At 40.4% G+C, this 12,657-nt stretch overlaps 1 protein-coding gene and 1 long non-coding RNA gene across 13 annotated transcripts in view; one reads left to right on the top strand and one right to left on the bottom strand.

Annotated features, from left to right (window-relative positions):
- Nucleotides 1-12,657, bottom strand: part of LOC143894023 (uncharacterized) — a 152,281-nt gene that overhangs the window by 131,962 nt on the left and 7,662 nt on the right. The window lies entirely within an intron of this gene.
- Ten-m (teneurin transmembrane protein Ten-m) overlaps nt 848-12,657 on the top strand; it is a 514,620-nt gene continuing 502,810 nt past the window's right edge. For 6 of the 7 annotated variants that reach the window (XM_077400008.1, XM_077399999.1, XM_077400002.1 and 3 more), the window contains exon 1: nt 848-2,195. The gene's annotated coding sequence lies outside the window, so the exon portion shown is untranslated. The remainder of the gene's footprint in view (nt 2,196-12,657) is intronic. The other variant, XM_077400006.1, reaches the window with a different exon arrangement.

Here is a 12,657-nt window from a genome sequence, read left to right as displayed (position 1 = left end):
TGTATAATGCAATGTAATAATAAAATTTTCGTATTCTTGAAAATAATGAAGGTGCGTAATACTTAAACGTATGATATGTTCGTCAGCAATAATAGCAGAAAGGCAACAACAGCAAGAGCAACAAGTGCGCCAGTCGTAATTACTCTCCATTTCGCTTCACGAACTGTTACCTCGTAACAAATAGACATTTCATGGAAACGGCCAAATAGAGTATCAAATTTATAACATCTGCTTCAAAAAGACGCGTTGCATGAATTCTTTAAATTGTTCGTCTCATCACAAACAGTCAGATATGCATGTCATATCGATATCACGAAGGTTTCTTTATACTCTGCCATAAACATATTAATATGTCATACAAAAATGATACCTTACAAAACATAATTCTACAAGAAACAAAAACTAGATATTTTACATAAATTGTGAATGCAATATAAGCTATTAATGGAGATTAATATACAATTATAAAAATGAGATAAGTATGGCAGCATAATAAACAATCCAGTTCCTTTATTATAACGCTATACGGTTAATAAAATTTCAAGCAATCAAGATTAGAAACAGAGAGAGAAAACTAGGCGAACATATATGTATACATAATATACGTTTGCCTAAAAAAAATTTTATCTTAATTATGATTAAACTCGGCATGTATTCATATACAGATAATTACTATGATGACTAAATTAAAATAATAAAGAATGAAATTGTTAGCTAACACGACGAGGGCAAAAACGGCGCGAGACAAGCGCAAGAATGGCGCGAGAGCGAAGGGGAGCGCGATAGGCAGAGAACGAAAGAAAGTAGCCCTCAACAACCCCACCGATGGCAACTATATCTCCCAGTGGTGGATGCACCTCCACGAGCAGCAGGAGCAGCAGTAAGCAGCAGCACCACTAGCACCACCAGCAGCAGCACCAGCAGCAGCAGCGGCGGCAACCTCCCCCCGAAAGTACAGAACGTGGCGCATGCCCATCCGGGAATCGAACCCGCGGAGGCATAACGTCACCGGCGAACCAGCCGCCGGGTTCCTCAGTACGTTTGGCGAACAGTTCGCGAACGGACGTATTCCTCCTCGTAAGCTCTGGAGAACGTATTCGTACCCGAGCATAAACACGAGCGTGTTAGCACCAAAGAGAGACGTGGGTGGTCTCGGCTCGACTCGTGCCGCCGACCGGGGCACCACACGCGAATGCAACGACCCTACGATCCGCACGCGGGACGAATCACTTCTCGTCCTCGCCGTAGCCCACTTCCTTGTGCGTCGATCTTTCGGCGCGAACGCGCCACGGTGACGCGGCGAGAATATCCTCCAAGCGGCTCGTCCAGGCTGGCGCGCAGCGGCGGCCCATGCATGCACTGACCTCATCGAGAGCTTGCATCGCGACACACAACACGAAGGTCGCCCGCGATCAATGAACGTGGCGCTCACCGCCACGTGACCGGACGGCAGGCAGCGCGGACGAAAAACTGGAGGCCGCGCGATTCGCGTCCGTCGATCTCGCGAACGTGCCGCGATTTATATCTCGAGATACGACCTCGAGAAATCTCGTTGCAGAGCGCACAGATGAATAACTTGTCAGGCAAAAATTCTAAACTATCGTAACCACCGATAAGTCTATGACGTTACTTTTTCAGACAAGCGGATTCTCGAGACATCTCCGTTTCTTGGCGTTCCTGAGAGAGTCTCTTACATTATTTATACTTTGAAATTGAAAACCTCTTTGAAGAAGCAATTGAAACCTCTCATGACAGACAGTTTCTTCCTCCTCTTGACCACGTGACAACGACATGCTCGATCACGAGGTTAGAGCAAAAGTCTCATAGTCTTCCCGGAGGGTTCTCCAAACGGCCGACATCCTATTCATCGATCTCGAATTTACGGACACTAATTGTGCGATACGAAAAGAGCGTTAATATCTCGTTGACTTGACTGGCGCTCTGCCGTGCGGACCCTTGATATATTTTCCGACTGTTAAAGAATTTGTACGGGGAAAGGGGAAGACGGAAAGGGAGGACAGCTGTGACGTGCAGTGCAATCTGTGTAAAGTAGACTCCGGGGACCGCTGGAAGGCAGTTAGAACGTGACATGACGAGAGAGTTATAGAGACCGAAGAGTACAGACGGAAAAAGCGGTGGGAGACAGACTTTGGTTAGACTTCCGAAGTGGAAATTGCTGCGTCAACGTGAGACTGGTGAGTTTTTATCCGTGATGTCTATCTAACTCTGTAGTTTGAGTATTATTATGTTACGTAAGAAATACTTTATAGAGTAAACTTATGTAAGTAAAAGAATTATTTAATGTTTGATCAGAGAAACGGGAAAAATCTCGATGAAGTAACAATGGCTCCATTGTTTATGTTCATCTTCAAATGAGCAACAAGTGTGACTTTGCATTTTTTCGTGTCAGACAATCTTTTTCTGATATCGGATTATAAATGGCTCTTTATTGAATGTGCCGCGTATTTTTACCGACAAAAAAAGAATATAAATTTTCAATGTTTACTACTATTAATTTATGCAGCTATCGTCTACAACTGCAACAAAACTTGTTTGAACAATCGTTAACACAAGCACAGTTTAAGTTTCATATAACTTTTCTCACAAGACGCCTTCCACTTTTCTCATATACCCATAAAATAATAATGTAGATAATTATTTTACAAAGATATTTATCTTTTACAAAAAATGACAATGATTTAACTTAATTATCTAATTTAACAAGCAATCTGTCACTCTTGCGTAAATAACTAATTAGATGACAGCTGATAATATAGCTGGTTAAACGTACAGCAAACGTTTAGCGAATATTTAGCGCTGGAGCTGTCAGTTCGAACCCACGCTTTAAAATAGTACACGTTAGAATAAAGAAGAGTAAAGAGAAATGAGGAGAGACGCAAGAAGAGCGGAGTGTGACAAAAAGGGCCTGCCGTACGAGCATGAGTGACGTTAAGCTGACGTGAGTGGAAAGGCTGGCCAAAGTCGTGGGTGGTCCGTAAACGGGAGAAAGATAGAGAAAACAGTTGACAAAGCAGAAATATAACAGAAGGACGGAAGGATAGCAACATAACAAAGTGTCGCGACCAGATAATAAAAAAGAAAGAGAGACAATTTGTTACTTGGCAAAACGGAGCAGCTTGCAATCTCGTTCAATTAATATACACAATGCATAATAACTCAAAGGTTTAAAAATTCAAAGAGAATATTTACAGAAATGCGTTATCTTATCGAATCGTGAATATAGATGTTAATTCAATTCGTGTTCAACCGTGAATTCGATTGATTTATGTGTGTGCTGATAAAGTCATCAATTGCCAAAGTTTGCGTGTAGTTTTTACAACTCTCGCGTAGAGCTTTATAACTTTTTAACAACGTATAAATATTTTATGAAAAATATAACACCGCATTCATCTCAATTATGTCAAAAATTAATGCGGCTTAAAAAACAATATTACGTTAAATAATTTGTAAATTGATTGATTTATATCATTTAATATGATAAAATCTCTTGTGTAATATAAGAAATAAATAATAAATATTAATTTCTCTGTGTTGCGGAGAATACGAATTTTATGTATATACTAATATTATAAGAAAAGATTTTTTAATTTCTAATAAAATTTATAATTTCATATTTTCTGCAAAATTTCACTTCTTAAGAGCATGACTAATTGTATTACCATCGTATGATATGAATAAAAAAACTAAAATAATTTGCAACAAAATTAATTAGATCTTTTGCGGCACGAGCAATTAATTTACTTGCGGTGCGCAAACTTTTTCCCGACGTCGCATAGACGTATATGTGTGTTCGCGCTAGAAAACTCGCCGCAGTCGCACGCGACGTTAGTTTTTTGCGTAAACTTAGTTAAGTAAGTAACCAGAAAAAGAGGCGCACATAAATGAGCGCTACGCAGGAACAAAAACTCGACCGGTCCTCTATTGAATCCTGTAAAGCTGTCACGCAATGGCTTGTGAGGGAAACATCACGCAAATAAATTTCGACGGATACAAAAAAAGGGCTCGATCGCCACGATGATTACATGTCGCGAGCGAAGTCGGGAGGGCGCGCGCGTAATTCAACGCGCCGAAAGTTTAGTCATCATTAATTTTCTCGTTTCGCTTAATTAACGCCGTGTTGCGACGCTTTCATTCAAGACCCGATATACGAGATTGGTGCACGTTATTTCAATCAGTACCGGTGTATGAACTTGCGATTTCACCGATGAGCTATCGGAAATGTTTTGTTAACTCACAGCTACTATTTGATTAATTATCAACTTATTGAAATAAATAACAGAATGGATAAATGAGAATGCAGTATCAGAGTTGCAATATTTAAAAAAAGCTTAAAAATAAAAGATGAAAATTCTATACGTGTCACGCGAGTAGCTTTTTATGCGGTTGCTTATCGCTGGTTGGAATGAAGCTGGAAAGTCTAGTTTCTTTTTCAGAGTTAAAGTACTAGAAGCTTAGCAGTTTTGTTTCAACTTTCTGTATTGTATGGCTGGAAATAGCGTCAATATCATCCTTGGTGCGTTGTTACCTTTGTACCTTTTGCAATAACGTAATGTCTATTGAAATGTCGCTGCACCTGATATGTTGTTTTACGATGAAGAGAATCGGGACTGATTGTCAGAATTAATTAATTGGGTTTGCAGTGCACATTTATATCCCATGCAAAAATACAATTTAAATGGAAATTCCGTGACCCCGATTGAATTTTCAGTATAACGTAACGTTTGTTATCAAAACTACGCTTTACACCAACGCGTAGCTTGTTCACGATAACATTTCTATTCGGTGCAATGTAGATGTTTTGAGAAATATGAGTTTAATTGTTTTCCTTTAAATTTTTTATAAACACATGTCCGGGCACTACGCACGGACGAGAAAAACATGGTAGAGAGAAACGGATAATACAGTCCAAAACATTGAATGGCATTCGGTAAACTCCATCCAGTAGGAAAAAGCTTTATTCTCGATTGGACAAATTGCCGCCAATCATAAATAATTGACAGACAATCGCGAGGGATTTAGATTTATCAGCTCGGCACGTCCATAACTTCGATACTGATTTGTACCAACTCTAAACCTTAATTTGGAGTGCGTTCGCCCATATTTGTGTAACCGCACGCGAGCAATACACGGGGGAAACCAATGCCGTTACGCTCTATATTCCATGCACGTCATTCTCATCAGGAATACGTTTAGTTGTAAAACGTTTCACGAGTTAATATATTACAGGCACGCATTAATATGTTTTGTAATATTATTAATGTGCCCATTTCCAGCGAATTTGTTTGAAACGCTTCATCAAGAGTGCGTCAAATATTATAAAATATATGACGTTTCTTTGCCAACAATTGAGGCAAGTTTAAAACTTTTAATAACCTAAAGGCCAATAATTATTAAATTAACAACGTTTTTCTAATTAAGAGATTTTTGGCTTTAAATAATATAACAATAGATATATATAGTTGTGTGTTATCCATAGATTATATCCATTATAGATTAGTTACTAGACAAATAATAGAACACTTTTTCTCTTCTCGCAGAAGTATAAAATTACTTAAAATATGAGTTGATATTTACAATATTAACTAATTACATTTATTAATGCCGATTTAAAAATACAGAATGATGTAAGAAACAAAGTATAGGATAATGCGGTTTCTGAGGGGATTAACCTTTATACCGCAAGAACGTAATTATTTAGCCAGTTAACGGATTTCTTTACGAAAGCCACTGACGTGCAGCTTGCGTGTAGCTCGGGAATTTGTACGGACCGCGCGTGATTCGAGAAACAGACGTCGCTGCCGTATATCGAAATGGCGAATACCAAGGGGTAGATGTACTGGCTTGCAGGGGTAGCATGCCTCCCGCGTGATCAAATACCAAAGATTACAAACAAAATGCCACTGAGCTACTTTTATTTTTGAAATTCCCTAGGAAAAACGCCGTCTAAGTAGACGTAAATTTGTTCATGTATCACCATAAGTTAGATAACAAACAGATTACAAATACGCGAAACGTACAAGATTTTAAAAAAAGAGATGTAAGAATGCTAAGAGAGAGAGAGAGAGAAAGAGAGAGAAAGAGAGAGAGAGAGAGAGAGAGAGAGAGAGAGAGAGAGAGAGAGAGAGAGAGAGAGAGATTGTGTACAAAAACAAGGGAAAAGTATGAGATGGAACATGCAAGAGATTCGATAGAGGAGGAAAATATGGATGAACAGTACAATGCGCGGAAAGAGAAGTAAAGCCGTTCTAAAATGAGGTCGACATAATTACACCCGCAATCGTGCTAGAAGTAGACGAACGCTAGGGCAAGGGATGTCGCGACGGGGTGAGGACAAGCTTCGTATAAGAGAGTTGGTCGCCACCCATTGTCTCACGCAGAGAGACTCGGCCCGGCACTGATTAAATACTTGACACATCCTCCGCCGCTCCGAACCGGCATAACTTTGTTCGAATTGTAATTACGGGCAGGATCGGTCTTCGCTTACGAATGAGTTCCAGGCAATCCCGGAGCCCCTCCGCAAACTTCAGCCCGTTCCTTTCAGATCGGTCGCGGTCTGCCACCCCCGCGGCAGCGAGCTTTGACTTTCTATGCGAGCCCCCGTCTCGATTCTGAACTTTTTGAAACGTTTCCGGAGATTGTACGCGTGGTCTCCTAAATAACAGTCTGTTTTCTGTTCCCCACGTAAACTCCAATTTATTGATTAGTATTATACATCGCATTTCTCGAGGTAATTATACTTAATTGCAAATTTTTTGGTTGGTCTAAATTTGTTATTTTTTACTACCTAATTGAGTTTGATTTAGCCGACTCACAGCCTGATAAAGAATAAGTTAAACTACTGTTCAAGTTAAAACTGACGTTAATAAAATAAGTAATGTAAAATGTTACATTGAGTTGAAATCAATAGGCCGTATAGGGAATACGCAAAATTATATGCGACTGCCCAGCACTTTATACGTGCATAAAATGGTCAGTCTCGGTCTCCCGTGGCGTAGAAGCGAGAGTACATTGTAGTTTATCACGGGTACCGGTTTCTAACCCCCCAAGGTGTGGGGATTATGCAATTTAAAATGAGTTAATTGAAGTGCAATAAGTCGTTAAAACTCGAGCAAATTAATTAATATGAAAGAGAGAGAGAGGAAGATAGGAGAGAAGGAGAAAAGGGAGAGCCTGTTAGAATGGGGCAGCGCGGCGAAGCGGTCGCCCTGCCTTATCTTCGCCGCCTTCCTTGGTTTCATTCTTGCGACGCTATTACCCACCGACGTCGGCCATGTCCGTGGCACGTTCTCTCTGAACTGGGAACAGGGCGTCCGCGCCGCTTGCGAAAGTAGTGGTAACGATGAGGTTGGAGGTAGAGGATGGCGCAGGTCGATGAGGAAAGCACGGTTAATGAAATAATGTACGCTCGAGGTAGCCCTCGAGTACGCGACGCGCGCGGATTTAACTTTTGCGCGAAAATACTCGCGCACCGGGAGAGAGGGAGAAAGAGAGAAAGAGAGAGAGAGAGAGGGAGAGAAAGTGAGAAAGATAGAGATGGGATCCCTGCGTTCTCTCAACTTCAAGCTAAGTCGCGGCTTTATTGCCGAGGGAAGGCCGATCGTTGAAATCAGAAGCCCTCGCAAATCGTAGGCGTGCTTAATTAAGAATTCTGCGTGCTGGGGGAGCGCAATATCGTCGACTTCAATAGGGGGGGGGGGGGGCAGACACGCCGAAGAAGCGCCTTTGCATGGAATTTTTGGTGTTTCGATGGTTCCACGAATTATGCATTGTGTGCTTTTATCAGCATTCGATTAATTATGCATCTCCATTTATACTTGTTAATTGCGAATACTAAATTTGCATGCATCACAAAACAATTTTGGAATTGTCTCGATTTGACATTCTTTTATTGCATTTACAAAATGTGACGTAAAAAATAAAAGAATGACGAATGCGAAAACTGACAAGTGTTGATAAATATATACATTTCACAAATCACTTATCCATAAATCGAAGTCCAGTTGCAGATACAGCTTTCACCATGTACGCAATCCTTTTTAAAAATAAATTCATTTCAGTTGAAAGGGGGTAGGCGTGCAGAAAAGCGAAAAAAGCGAGTATCGTTCGGAGAAGTCTCAATATCTGGGCAAGAGAAGGAAAATCCCTGGGGAAATAAGCGGGAAAAATAAATTATATCGATATCTCTCGCACAATCCACCTATCTGTGTTTATGAAATAGTTATGAAGTTTTATTGCTCGCGGTGAGAAACGTGTTCGTTAATGCTGACATTACAAACGTCCGTTTGACACGTTTTCAGTTTAATTACTTCGACCGCCAGTAACAGACAAACTTTCCGCAGACGATATTTCCACTCCGTTTAATGGGTCATTTGGTCTGTCAATTCTCTGATTCTCTCGTGCCAAAATTTTTCATTATTTACACCCGTACAATAACAACCGTTAGTTTTTTACAAAGATAAATGTCTTTTATTTTGTACTGTACTATATATAACAAATGAGTACGTAGAAATTGTTTTAATACAATAAAGAATCCATTTTATCTCTAGATGTATAGTACTTCATATATAGCGTGATTATTGGAAAAGAACGATATTTTTCCTATCTCACTGCTGTATGATTTCTGTATAATTTAAAATAAATTAAAGTTCATATTGGCGAACAGTTAAATGAGTGCAAAATAATGTAATCGTATATCCATAAATATCGGCGTATCGTGCGTTATGCCTCGCTTCTATTACCGAAGCTTATACGACAGAACACGATCTTAATATCAAGTAAGAGAATATATAAGTTTTCACGCCGTCGGAATAAACCATACTAAATTTCACAGGTTAAACTAGTTACCACCCCTCGATGTCTCGCGTTACGCAATTTCGTTCACTTGGAAACGACCTTGGTTCACTTCCTTCATTCCGCTTGCTTTTCATCCTTTCTACATGCGTTTTCGCATGTGTGTGTGTGTGTGTATGCGTTCGCGCGCTCCCATCACTGAAAACATTTAGCGCTGCAAACCGGTTTTAAAGGGTCTAACAAACTGCGAAGCCAGGCTAATTGAGACCGTTGCAAACGCGCTTGTATCTCCGTCGGAACCAGTTTACTGCACGACGACAGGTGTAACACGAGGATGTTTCGTCGCTTTACAAGCGCTAATTCCTTTAAGCCGGAGGTTGAGGAAATATTATGCGAGAGAAAGGGAAGCCGAGAAGAGAAAAAGAGTGAGAGAGATAAAAAAATAGTTCATAGATCTATATTGGTGCTTCCAGAGATATCCCTCTTAATACAACGTCAGATTAATAATTTAAAATTAAAAAAAAAAACGCTCTACAATAAATCATAAACTCGCGCTCCCTTAACTGTAAAAAATTGGACACAAAATGTTTCAGGAGTAAGAGCTCAACGAGGTAATAATTTATAAATTATTATCGCATACTGAACATTCTGTTTTAATATAGCCATCGAAAATTTTCAAAACATTTCTCGCGGTTACAAAACGTAGCGTAATATTATTTTCTAGAAGAGTTCCCTCTCTCGATACGAAGCGATACGAGCGCTGGAGTAACGAAATTGAATAACGTCCATTCTCGTGCGCAACACACCAAAATCGGCAAAATTGTATTCCGGACTTTGTTACGTGCGAGCACCTTCAATTAGGAGTTCAAAGCGAACGAAACGACAATTTTCCGACGCGACGTAACAGTGCAGTCCCAGCGTAAGTGCAACGGTAATTCATGTGCGCCGATGCAAAAATTATCGATCGCCATAATTCCAATATAAAAATTAAAGGTGAATAAAATATTTTTCTATAAAAAAAACGGGCGGATAATAATCAATAGAAGAAATATTTATATGCTAATAGAAAATGTTTTTTCAAATATTGCCAATATACGTGTGTATAGCATAAAAAGATTTAATAAGAAAACCAGAAACACGCGTACATATTCATCTTTTTGTGTTTTCAGCTGAGTTTTTATCTATACATTAAACATCTTCTCTTACAACCTGAGGCGAACTTGTTCGTTATATATTCTCGGCTGCGCCACGCGTCTACCGGTCGCGCAATCAGCTTATTACGTTATCAGCACACTGCATTCTCCGATATCGGAACCGATAACAAACGCGCTATTGGTAATCGTTCAAGAATAAACCTATTAATGGACCCCGCAGGATGCGTGCGGATCTTCGTTCCGGTCAAACGCGGCTCGGCGCGATGCAACGTAATCTTCTCCTGTCGCGCCCGATCGTATAATACCGTGTAACGAGGATGCAATGCCCCCTGAAATCCCTGCCACGCCGGACGACTATGCGGAGAGACCGTTGGATCCGTCGGGATGACGAAACGTATCTATGCGCAGCCGTGTGTTTGTGCGTGTAAGTGTGTGTTGTGTGTGTGTGTGTGTGTATATTTGTGTGTGTGCGTGTGCGCGCGCGTGAATGCATGCATGTGTATATGTGTGGAAACGACGACACGCACAGCAACCGTGTGACACGGAGGCCGCTCGGTCAGGCGCAAACCGGTGGGGACTATAGCTGAATTAGCATGGCTATCTGGATAATATATTGGACTGTATCGTTGGACACGACCAGCCAGAGCCACGTGATATACTGACACCCTCGCCCCTCCCCCCGTCCCTTGGTTTTATTGGCAGTACGTACCCCCCTGCGCCGGTATACAGCCCTTGACGCCCTGTTTATCCACTTTCGCCGTTAATCCACATCGGTGCTGGCGCAGGAACGGTAAAAAATATATATTCCCTCTCCATTACCCCTTTGTCGCACCCTTGCATCCCTTTCCCACATCCCTCCCGTTTCTCATTCAGCACCGACTAGCCCCCGCACCGCGGTTGATAACTCCTCCCATGCTTGGATCTTAATTAATTTTATCTGCGCATCAACATTGATCACCCACACTTTCTTGATCCCGAAAAATACCTTATAAATACGCATTCGCAAAAGTGAATGTATTAACGGTAGATTAATGATCATCTATTTTTCGTTAGACGTAGAGCTATATGTCTTTTATAATTTTCATTTATAAAATACGTTTACAAATATGAGCAATTTATCAGTAGTATTCAGTGGTAAGATTGGTATTGTGGGATGGAGAGTGGAACAGGTGATTATTAATCGTGCATCAAGCACAGTTGGTAATCCATATATCGAGCACACGCGGGGGTCCATGACTTGCCCGCGTCTTCAACAACGAAACTCTCGTTCAAGAATCTTCTGCATGGATGGTAGTTTATGACGGCCGACATCACCCCGTTGAAGAGCGCGTATTGTAGCTAATCGTATTCTGCCTCGTAACCACCCATAATGGATTTCGGGGCCGTCTCGGTTAAATTAATAAATACTCCCGATCTTATGTACGTCAGTGTGATTTATGACGTTTTATCGAAGCGAAGAGTCGTGGAGTCCCGCGGGATAGCTCGGCAAGATATTTGATTGGCTTGTTTGAACAAGACATCGTGCTCGATCGAGAAACCGCAGGTGAGTTGGCAGATTAATAATACGATATAGATGGAAATTTAATTGAATGACGAAACTGCCGAACGTCGTTCGATCCTCGCATGTCGATACATTGGAAACTAGTTAGTATTCATCGCTCATTAAAATCGTACTGGTTTCGTGACAATGAAAATAACATGAAGAAAAGAGAAGAATAAACGTGTTGATTCTAATGCATTCTATTTGATTATAAAGTTACAACAGCGCGCGCGGTATTATAAGATAAAGATCTATAAATATATCGTTTGTTATATCGCATATAGTAACGACGAATCATTAATTCATGGAAATGTGCGTGTGTATATGCGGCAAAGAAAAATTATATTTAAAATATTTACTCTATATTCTATAACATAATATTAAATAAGGCAATTCTAGTAAATGGACCGAGATGGGAATCGTGTTTACAGATAAATTGACCCGTGATCGCAATTACATTCAATGGAATTATCGACACGTTTTTCGTTATTGCATTAAACTGACGTTTACATTTCTGGTGTGCTGGAATGGTTAACTATCGAGAACGGGCGTTATCTCAAACCGCGCGATGTGGAATGCATTAATTAAACTCGTATTTTTAATCTCGGGTTAGCGAGCTATCTATTGAAGCGAGCCCAGTGAGGATTTTTGTAGGAGAGAGTAAAATTTCTATCGCGAAAAATCGCGGATATATATTACCGTGTGGCCTCGTTTGTAAATGCACGAAAATTTTGATAGAATCCTGGATCCTGGAGAAAAAGTATCGCTTTCGAATGTTCGTATCTGTATACAATATACATCAATAGAAAATATTGTGATAAACTGTTTCGACGATCTGCCGGTTCATTATCTAAAAATAAAGTTTATGCGGCAGCGTGAAATTGACGCCGTGAAACTTTATCGGTGTTTCCCAATCGCCCATATTCTCGCGATTGAGTGAAACCCAATCTGCGATAAAAAAGTATCGTAACGGTGAATAAATAAGAGTGAAGGATGAGTCGGATTAAGGTTAAAAGCGTGTTCGCAAACAGTAATTGGACGTAAGAGCAACTATTTCTCTCTCCTAGCGACAAAAAGAATTAGCGGAGTAAGTTGAAGTCGCTGAAAAGAAGTTTTTGAACGAGTTTCTAATGTAAAATCCGATTCACTCTT

The sequence above is a fragment of the Temnothorax americanus genome, unplaced genomic scaffold (genome assembly GCF_048541705.1).
Source record: "Temnothorax americanus isolate GAGA-0224 unplaced genomic scaffold, ASM4854170v1 Scaffold13, whole genome shotgun sequence".
Classification (NCBI taxonomy): domain Eukaryota; kingdom Metazoa; phylum Arthropoda; class Insecta; order Hymenoptera; family Formicidae; genus Temnothorax; species Temnothorax americanus.
The sequence above is the reverse complement of the archived record's forward strand: the minus strand, read 5'-3'. Positions and strand labels throughout refer to the sequence as shown.